At 39.7% G+C, this 11392-nt stretch overlaps 2 long non-coding RNA genes across 2 annotated transcripts; both read left to right on the top strand.

Moving 5' to 3' along the window:
* Positions 1-370: 370 nt before the first annotated feature.
* LOC120434499 lies at positions 371-3429 on the top strand. Its single transcript, XR_005609124.1, has 3 exons — positions 371-408; positions 733-813; positions 2543-3429. It is a non-coding gene; the product is annotated as an uncharacterized LOC120434499 (long non-coding RNA).
* A 6443-nt stretch (positions 3430-9872) lies between these two features.
* Positions 9873-11072, top strand: LOC120434519. The gene is made up of 3 exons (XR_005609141.1): positions 9873-10009; positions 10125-10215; positions 10593-11072. It is a non-coding gene; the product is annotated as an uncharacterized LOC120434519 (long non-coding RNA).
* Positions 11073-11392: the final 320 nt, after the last annotated feature.

Below are 11392 nucleotides of genomic sequence, written 5' to 3'. Positions count from 1 at the left end.
TCTATAACCACAGTTAATATGTAGTCTTTCACTTAAAGCATGTTTGCTAACTCAATTTTGTCTAATTTCTATCCAAAACAAAGGAAAATATGACAAGGGGTGTTTTTTTTTTTTTTGTTTGTTTGTTTTTTTCATAGCTCTGAACAGGTAATTCTGATGTGGTAGTGAGCACATACAATATATTTCTTATAACACTTACCCATACAGTTGACCATTTCTATCTTGTAATGTTACCCAACTGGCATAACAGTTCATGCCATGCATTGCATTGTAAAGTGAAATTAAAGTGTCAGGTCACTTAATGTCTTAACATTATATTCTTTTTGCCTGGGTTAGCAGACAGCACCAGCCAGCTTGTCCTTGGAAACGCAGAATAGACCCACCTCCTTATGTCCTCCAGGCAGCAAGGTAAATTTAAAACGGTATTCCTCCATTAAGGATTTATAGTGGACAGTTACATTACCATTAAATGTTAAAGACATATGGTTACATGTTTGCCTTATGTAAACAGTAAGAATTTTGTTGTCTCGCTTCTGTTAGTTTTGTTTAAAGTTTTTAAAGTTACACTCACTTTCAAATTTCTTAGTAGTTATGCAAACAGCTGGAATTTTTTTTATCGCTTTGTAAGTTTAGTAACCGCTACTGTTTCATGTTTTCTTTAAAGTATCCAGTGTTACACTCTATTTCAAATCTGTTAGTAGGTTTTCTAATTTTGATTAACTGTATTATCAGATTTCAGACACTCGTCCACCAGCAAAACGAGTCTGGGCAACCGATGATTTCCACACGGCATCAAATTCTCCACCTAAAAAGGTAACCCTAACCCTATGTATAATCACCGGGGTTGATATTTAGTCTTTCACCTTAAGTGTGCTTGCTAACTCATACTAAATATACTAAAATGTTAGACTAAACATGTACATTTGTCAATTTCTTTCATCAGACTCTAAAAATGCAGACATCTCAACAGCTGTCTGTCTGTTTAGCTATTTCTATATCTATTGTTCTGAAAAAACATTTATACCATTTTATACTTAAAGCTTCAGATAAATTGACATCCACAGTGAAAAGCAGTGCAAATAAATACAAACATTTTGGGACACTGATCTTTTCTCAAGATGAATGTCAGTGTGTTCTGTTTCAATCACATTTAACCTGTAACTGAATTTTGTGTCATTTCTTTACAAAATGTAACACAACTATGAAACGTGTTTTTATGGCACATGTACAGAACCATCCGGTTTAATCTGAAATCAGTGATTGAATTACATCTAATTTAAGAGCATCTGAAATAGGGCTGTGCGATATGACCAAAATCTCATATCCCGATATTAAGACATCTATTCGTCCGATAACGATATAAATCACAAAAATGTAACATTTTCTGTAAATTCTGTGAATGTCAGGCAGCTCGACTTGCCTGAAGTGTTTCCAGCTGGGCGTCGTGTACCTGGAGTCAAGTGTTTTAACTGATGCATGAAACAATACATTTTTAGACATAGGTTGTGGCCGCCGTTTTCTTTGTGAGTATTTATTACACGGCGTGCTGCGGGGAAAAGCCTGTTCTAACGTTTGAGTCTAAGGTTTATTTTGTAGCACCTGACGGCTCTTTTTTGCTTCTCATCCGTAAATACTCTGCATCTTTCACGTGATTCAGTTTATTTTGAAAAGTCTCAACAGGATCTTGAGCTTTATTGTGAAAGGTTTATGTGGAAAATAAACAAGCGGACACGGGGTGGTTTTACCGTCATTGTTGCTAACGACAACGCATAAAAACAAGCGCTTGTCCGTCTGTAGTGTGGTTATATTAAATATAAGAGAAAGAGAGAACTTTAGGAAATTAATATAGCCACTACAGTGACCATCAAAGTAATGAAAAAATATTGCCGTAAACAGTTTATTTTGCGACACCACGAAACAAACGATAGCGTAAAATGAAACGATAGACGTTTTTATATCGTTATCCGATATATATCGTTATATCGAACAGCCCTAATCTGAAATCCTCTTACGAATAATACGTAAACAGGATTTCCTTTCATATATTTGTATTTAGGCTGCAATTTAGTTGATGTTTGAAGGCCCGCATCAACCTAAAATAATGTGTTATACTGAAAGAAATTAACTGCTTTAAAAATATGAGGAGCAGAAGGTACAGGTATGACCTTTGTAAAGGTCATTAAAACAGCTCTAAAGCAAATTACAGATATCTAAAATATTTGTCATTTTTACTTCCCACCTCTGCTCTCTCTCACTGTTCCTGTCACTGTCTTTCTGGCTTATCTGATGCTGTGTATCTTTAGATTATGCTGTAATATGATTGAGGAGTGATATAATTTGGCTTGAACATTGTTTCATTATTTTACCATAGTTAAAAAAAAAATTTTACTTTACAAGAAAATCTAAATTTATACAACTATTGCCACTTAAAAATGTCTTACATCATTGTACCAAGAGTTACATATGTTTTTACTCAACCGTGAAATGCATATCATTAAATACTAAACAATAACATGTGTCACCTTTACCATTCCTTGATCAGCCTTTCCACAACACAACACAAATGAACAACTACTGACAGAGGAGCTACAGAGAAACGCAGTTCAGCACTTCTGGTGTGTCAGTGCAACTCATTGTCAAAGTGATGAAAGGTACACAGAATTCTCTCGAAATCATCAGTGCACATGTAATGCCCTCACATTCCTGGCCTACCTTAATGAGGAACACCAGTTCAACACAGCCCGACTTGATAAGGTGCTTGAACAGGGAGATGCACTCTACTGTTGGATTAAAACAAATCTTCAGCAGGAGAGGCGTTATACACAAGATCATCTGACCATGGAGGACCTGCCCAAAGAAGTTCATGCTGACATAAATGTCTACAGTGTGAAAATGGACAACATAAGGTACGGATACCTGAAAGCAGCAGACAAAACTTATCAAAGAAAAGGATGGTGGTTGCCTCTTGCTAGTCGCCTTGTATGTCTGTCAACAGATGTGAACTATGCTTTGCTCATGGTTTCGCCTCAGTGCATTGCAGTTTTCCGTGACAAATCTGGGAGGTATGGATTATTTGATTCACATTCAAGAAGTGCAGCAGGTTTACCCCAGCCAAATGGAACAGCAGTCATGCTCACTTTCACTCATGTGAATGACCTGATCAACCACCTGCATATCCTTTTCCAAAATCAAGGCAGGTATGCAAGATATGAGTTTGTGCCTGTTTCTTTCAAAAGAGTCAGCACTCACAACGAACAGCCTGCACAGTCAACTCAAGCAACACCAGGAGCAACAGCTACATCACCACAAAATGATGAACCACAAATCACAAATCCCACTGTGCAAGTGCCTCAACCAGAATCAGCCCAAACCTACATGACAATGTTAGAAAGTGCTTTAAACCCACAACAAGACAAAATGGCTTCAAATCAAATTAGAACATCAACTTGAAACATCTGTTGATCCAACAAGCAAACATCCAAACAGAACAACAAGAAAATCTTGAACTCAATAATGAAAGAGATAAAGTCATAGATAAACCCCCAAAAGCAAGAAATGTATGCAGATTAAATAAACGACGGCGTGGGAAAGCTATTCAATCAAGCTCAAAAAGTCACAAGCAGCATCTAAAAGCTAAAGAAAATCTTCATCTGAAGACTTGGCAAAGAAGATAAACAAAAAAAGACACGAAAAGCAACGATATGCCTGCTTTCCTGAATTTCGAATGAAAAAATTACAGGCTGTGAAAACTCAATATGCTCAAAACCGTCATCGCCATAAACAAAAACTGTTATCAGCCAAAGGTTATTATGCAAATCCTTCAAGAGAAGATAAAAGCCCACAAAGTGAAGAGATACCAAAATGATCCTCATTTTCAACAAAAAAAGAGAGACTACATTATCAGAAGATATATCACAGATGCCAGCTTTCAACCAGACAGAAACAATATGTGTTCAAGATACAACACGGATGCTGACTTTCAAAGCAGACAGAAGCAATATCTGGTCCAAAGGTACAACACGGATGCTGACTTTCAAAGCAGACAGAAGCAATATCTGGTCCAAAGGTACAACACAGATGCTGACTTTCAAAGCAGACAGAAGCAATATCTGGTCCAAAGGTACAACACGGATGCTGACTTTCAAAGCAGACAGAAAAAATACATAAGAACAAAATATGCATTGGATCCAAACTACAGGCACAAACAAAAAAAATCAATTCATGCCAGGTATCATAATGACTCACAATTCAGACTGCACCATATACAGCGCTGTGCAGAGTACCAGAGACACAAATGGCTACCACTGCATCTTTCGCCATTTATAAAAAGTTGTGTGCGAGAGAATAAAGAAGAAATACAGACGACTAGTAACACAATTCCAGCAGGGTCCACAGTCTGAAGCACAGCCCCAGCTTGTAGTGAATAGTGTGATGCAAGCAGCCACATTAGCTTTCCGTGAAACAATTAAGTTAGGACCCACCCATGTCTGTACAGTGTGCCACAGAACTCTGTTTCCTAATCAAGTTAAACACTGCAAAAGATCAAAGTATGTTAATAATATAGTCACATTGTTGACACTTGCTTGACAGGAAAATTTGTCCATGTTTGTGACGGGAATGCTCAGCTAATTGTACTTTCCCAAAACAAAGAATGGAGGAGTGGATTTGCTACAACTGTGACAGCCACCTACAACGAGGAAAGATCCCTTCCATCGCAGTGGCAAGCATTTTAGCACTAGCACCCATTCCAATTGAACTGAGTCAATTAAATGTACTAGAACGACAACTGATTGCTAAAATTCTCCCGCTTGCCAAAATCATTGCATTACCAAAAGGACAGCAAAGAGCCGTACATGGGGCTGTTGTTTGTGTACCGTCCGGATGTGGAAACCACAGTAAACTGTCTTCCCAGACCTAGCAATGAAGCCCAGCTCCTGCAGGTACAACTGAAAAGACACATCAGATTCAAAGGATACCAACACTTCTACACTGTGAACATGAAGAATGTGTTAGCAGGATTATCAAAGCTAAAAGAGATGCATTCAGAATACAAAGATGTATCTATTGATGATGACGCTACTTTTGCTGATCCCACAAATAATCAGATAATCGAGACGGAACATGACACTGCTGATGCAGATATTCAAGATGCACTGCCCAGAAACTTCGACAACCAAATTGTACCAGAAAGAAGAACCACTGAGGATACAACAGCTGGAATACTTGAGCCATGTCATGATGTAAACGAACTATTGGAGCCTGAACAGTCAAATGGAGAGCCCTTACAAGATACGGAGAAAGAAAAGGAAGAACTTCGGTCTGGTCTTGTTCTAGACACCTGTATGCAACCACCAGATATAGCACAGGACATTTTATCATATGGTGAAGGAATATTTAGCATTGCACCCGCCCAAGGAAATAGACCTGTTGGCTTCTTCTCTGTTCCTAAACTTGAAGCCATGGCCTTTCCTGTGCAGTTCCCAACTGGACAGAACACATTAGATGAAGCCAGACAAGTCAAACTGTCCCCAACCATGTATTTTAATACACGGCTGTTCTCTGCAGATATACGGTTTGCAACTGACCAAAGCTACCTATTCTTTGCACAGTTTGTAATAGAAACACACATGGCTACAAACAGCATGTCCATCCAATTGCGCAAAGGTAAGGCAATCACCAAGGATGGATGTAGAATTTGTAACAGAATGCTTCAAAATAAAGACGAAGTGGAGAGACTAATAAATAACAAAGATGCAACACGCTTCATGAAACCTCTGAGAGGTACTCCAGCCTATTGGGAGAAGGCACTGAAAGATCTGCATGCTATGGTCAGACAGTTAGGAAAGCCTACTTTTTCCTGACATTTTCAGCTGCTGAAATGAGATGGTTTGAGGTTGTTGAGGTCATAAAACCTCAACAAGGTGAACAAGTGGATTTTTCACAACTTGACTGGAACACAAAGTGTGAAATTCTCCGAAGCAACCCTGTGACTGTGATGCGATTGTTTGAAAAAAGAGTCGATGCACTAATGACAACACTGATCCTGTCCCCAGCAATGCCCATCGGTGAAGTAGAAGATTACTTTTATCGAGTGGAGTTTCAGGCCAGAGGTAGCCCTCATATCCATTTACTGGTTTGGGTCAAAGATGCACCTAAATTTGGAAGCGACCTTGAAGACCACGTGTACAAATTTATTGACAAGTACATAACATGTAAGATGCCTGACCAAAATGCCGATCCTGAACTTCACAAAATTGTGTCTGAGGTTCAAGTCCACAGCAGAAATCACTCCAGATCCTGCAAAAAGGTAATGTGTCATGTAGGTTTGGGTTCCCCAAACTACCGTAGACCAAACAATGATCACTTTCCCAAGCCCAGATGATGACGATGATCACAATGATAAGCAGCATAGCACAAGTAAGGAGAAAGGCACAAATGAAAACAAAAGCAAAAAACAGACGAATGGCGCCGCAAAAAACAGAAAGAGGCCAAAGAAAAACTCCAGCCATTGAGAGATTTGCTTCAGTGACCCAAATTCCTCGTTTGAGGACTTGTCTGAGCTGCTTCACAAATGCAAATTAACTTATGAACAATACTTGGATTGTGTCTTCAATTTAAGCAATGGCCATGTCATCCTCTTAAAGCGTGAACCTAATGACTGCTGGGTGAATGCATACAATGCAGATCTGCTGAGAGCCTGGAATGCCAACATGGACATCCAATATGTCATTGATGACTACAGCTGCCTGATGTACATGATGTCTTATGTCTCTAAACCCGAATTTGAGATGACACAATTTCTTAATGGAGTCATCCAGGAGGTCAAAAAGTCCAATGTCAATGAAAGAGATGAAATGAAACAGATAATGCAGGCATATGCTAAACACAGAGAAGTCAGTGCCCAAGAATCCGTGGCAAGGACATGCAGCCTGCCACTAAAAAGTGTTCACGCAGTGTGGTGTTCATACAGACTGATGATGATGCCCTGAAAATGAGTCTCCCGATGAGCAGGTTGCAGAGCATGGCACCAGATGATGAAAATGTGGATGTCTGGATTGCCAGAAAAATATGCAAACAGACCCAGAACACCTGAGTTTGAAAGAATGTGTTTGGCTGAATTTGCTTCAGAGTACAGGATTCTCTACAGCCAAAACAGAGTCAAAAATGCCATCCTCTTTTGAATAACATGGGTTATATTCAAAAGAGAACAAGAGGGAAACCTGCAATAATCAGATATCCTCGGTTCTCAGAAAAGAAACAACCAGAGAAGTTTTATAGCAGACTACTAAAACTTTATTTTCCACATCGATCAAATGATGACCTTAAAAACACAACATATCCCACATCCCAACAGTTCTACAAAAGTGGATCGAAAACATGGTTTTGCAGTACGGCCAATTGTTACCTTTAACAAAAAGCGTTATGAAAGCCATGGCAAAACAATGGAAAGGGCACTGGAACAGATTGAACAACAAGGCCCACTTATCAATGCATGGAACACCTTTGCACCTGAGGTTGAAGTAGATCGTTTAGAGTGTGTGGGCCCAACGACAATCCAGACATGACACTGACGAAAATGAAATGGACATTGTTCCAGACTACTGTCAGTGGTAGCAGCAGTGAGCCATGCCAGCAATCATAGCACTAAAGCTGAGCCCAGACTTTGTCAGAAAATGTACCAAAGTCTGAATGAAACCCAAGCATCCATATTCTCACGAGTGCGTGAGTGGTGTTTCAAACTTGTGTGGGTCACTGTCCTGAGCAGTTCTTTTATTTTGTCTCTGGAGGAGCTGGCTGTGGATAAAATGTTATCAAGTGCATATATGAGGAGGCAACAAAGATTTTGCACCAACTCCCAGATTCCGTGACCAAGCAGACATGTCCTACCCTGCAGTCCTGCTGACTGCATTTACTGGCACTGCAGCTTTTAACATATCTGGGAAAACACTGCACTCTCTGCTAAAGCTGCCAAAATCTTTAAAACCGCCATATCAGGGACTGGGGAATGCACTGGATGAAGTGAGAGCTTCACTTTCAAATGCAGAGATTCTGGTCATGGATGACATATCTATGGTTTCTAAAGACCTTTTTGCCTACATCCACTGGAGACTTCAGCAGATCAAAGGAAACAAGAAGCCTTTTGGTGGGATGTCTATCCTTGCAGTAGGAGACTTTTACCAGCTGCCACCCCTTGAAAAGCCAAACCACTCTGTGTGTACGAGGACAATGTCCTTGATCTCTGGAAAGACTATTTCCACATGGTCAACCTGACAGAAATCATGCGACAGAAAGATGATCATTCTTTTGCTGAAGTTCTCAACAGGATAAGAGTGAAGCAAAAACAGGTTCTCTTGAAGCCAATGATAAAGCCTTGCTCACACAGGCTATCCATGACATAAAAGATTGTCCATCTAATGTATTACACATTTATGCTACAAACAAAGAGGTGGACAAACACAATTCAGCAACTGTAACTGCTCTTCATTCTGATATCATAAATATTCAGGCGAAGACTACAGGAAAGACCCACGAACGGGTGAGATGGTCCTCCTGGCAGATATGATGAAAGGCAACAAAAGAGATTTACCTGATAACATACAAGCTGCACCTGGAGTGCGTGTTATGATTATTAGAAATTTGGATGTTGAAGATGGGCTTGTTAATGGGACATTTGGAACAATCACGAACATTGTGACAACCACACAGGATGGACCAAAAACTGTGAATCTCATTGGACTTACGCTGGACAATCAAAATTCTGGGCAAAAATTTCGCAGAAAAAATACAAGGATCCTCAGACAACCTGGTATATATTGAGAAATGTGAAGAATCTACAAGTAAAAAAGGAGTTCTTCACAGGCAATTTCCAATGAAGTTGGCCTTTGCATGTACAGCTCACAAAGTACAAGGCATGACAATGGAATCAGCAGTAGTATGTTTGAAGCGTATTTTTGAACCTGAATGGCCTATGTTGCACTCAGCCGCACAACCTCACTTAAAGGACTCTACATCACAGACTTTGATGGAAGGAAAATCTATGCTGATCCTGCCATCACAGATGCACTCAAAAATATGAGACATGCATCATTTGAGAATGCAAGACCACTGTTGCAATTCTTAAAATCAGTTGTTCCCACAGTCCCCACGTTGACAATTATCCATCACAATGCACAAGGTCTCCCAACTCACATGGAGGACATGAGATGCCACCATGAACTCAGCCTTGCTGATGTTTTATGCATAACAGAAACTCACTTGTCTGGATCATCAGTTTCTCCCCGCTTCCAGCTGGAACAGTACAACATGGCCACACGCAACAGACACGCCTCTTACACAAACCATACAGACATGGCAAAGGTAAATGGCGGTGGAGTTGCAATGTACTACAAAACAGTTCTTACAGCAGAGTCTCGAAAATACCTGCAAAATGTGACTGACCTTGAATTTGTTGTTATCAAGGTTGAATCGCCAGTCACAGCTTTGATAGCAACTGTATACAGGCCACCAAATTACAGCCACGTGAGGTTTTTACCACAAATGCAATGTCTTTTGGACTCATTGGAAATGATGAATTGCCAACCAATTATTGTTTGTGGAGACTTCAATGAGGACCTTATGAGCAGAGGAAAAAACCCATCCAAGAACTGTTTCAGTCAAGAGGATATGCACAACTTATTACTGCTGCAACTACCGAAAACACACATTGATTGATCACCTTTACATATCACAGCCATACGCCTGCCTCCAATCAGGTGTTCTGAATACATATCACAGTTATCACAACCCCATTTATTGTGTAATTCACTAACACAAAATGACTGCAAGGTTGTGAGGATATGGACTTGCCAAGTGATCTTAGTGTCTTTGCAACCGAGCACACTCTACCAGCAACACTGACAGCTCACCAGTGGGAGCTGATAGATAAGACTGCTCTCATCCATTGAAGAGCTGACCAGAAACGTGAACAGAAAGACTGCAACTGCACCTGATGGGATCCCTGCCATAACAGGTAATTGTATTTTTGTTTCTTACTTTATATTGTAACATTTGATATTGATATTGTTTGAAAAAAAACTATAATCTCATCCATTCATTAAGTCATCCATTCATTCATAACTCCTCAGATGTGTTCTGTCCAGTGAAGGCAGTGGAGAAGCCCTACACTGATCTTGAAACTGTGCCACGCTACTAGAAACCAGCTACAAGGATGGGCAGGTATAGTGAAATTAAAATACACCTTTTGTACAACAGGTTTATATACAGTCAAGTGATCAAAAGACACCAGTATTAAACCCATTTAAACCAACTACATGCTTGGATTGGAACTGTATACAGGCCACCAAATTACAGCCACGTGTGGTTTTTACCTCACATAGCAACTTACCTCATCCAAAGACACCAGTATTAAGCCAATTTCTTTTTTTACTACCTTTTTAATATAGTTTTGGGTAATTTAGTTCTAAAGTTATATTTGTTTTTGCAATTATTTATTAGAACTTCATTACTTGCCAGTTTGCTAACTGAAGAGCTGCGCTTTGCGATGTCTCTTGTTTTATTGTTTTAAATTGTGTTTTACTTTTATCTGTTTCTAGCTGTTTTCGCAAAGTCAGCCAACCACTTGCTTCCAAATGACCCTTATCCAGAAGTATCCGTGAGTGCCTCATCAACAGAAACTAAAGTGGAGACCTACCTCTCAGAGAAAAACGCACACATAAGAAAAGCCGACCAACTTCAGTACTGGGAAGAACATCCTAATCTGTTTCCCTCTATGGCTGCTGTTGCGATCCCAGTGTGCCCCCTGTAGCTCTGTGGACAGTTTTGGATTTGTTTACATCTCACCCCAACCGGTCGCGGCAGATGGCCGCCCCTCCCTGAGCCTGGTTCTGCCAGAGGTTTCTTCCTGTCAAAAGGGAGTTTTTCCTTCCCACTGTCGCCAAAGTGCTTGCTCATAGGGGGTCATATGATTGTTGGGTTTATCTATATACATTAATGCTTGTATGCTTTTCATTTATACTTTTGCCTTACTCTTCAGTTCATAATATAAAGTTACTTGAATGGTTTCCTTTTCCTTTTTTATTGTGTGGATGCCCTCAAAGGCATCCACACTATTGAGTTCCTGTTTCTCTTTATTCTTTATCTTTATACTTTATTCTTCTAGTTGCTCCGTATTTCGCCGTTTAACTACTCCCTCAGTTTTCAGCCGATTTTCTCCATTCAAACTCTAAACTGTTCTGCTCTTTCTGCTAATAACTGCTATGACTTTTGGTCTTTATTACTATTATACTTTTTAAAATATTAAGCTTTTTTCCTTTAATTTGTCCCATTGAAATGAATGGGAAAGTTCCACAATTCTGCTAAAACTTGCTTGTCTTTGAAACTTAACTACTTCCTC

Source organism: Oreochromis aureus, linkage group 18 (assembly GCF_013358895.1).
Source record: "Oreochromis aureus strain Israel breed Guangdong linkage group 18, ZZ_aureus, whole genome shotgun sequence".
NCBI lineage: Eukaryota > Metazoa > Chordata > Actinopteri > Cichliformes > Cichlidae > Oreochromis > Oreochromis aureus.
The sequence above is the reverse complement of the archived record's forward strand: the minus strand, read 5'-3'. Positions and strand labels throughout refer to the sequence as shown.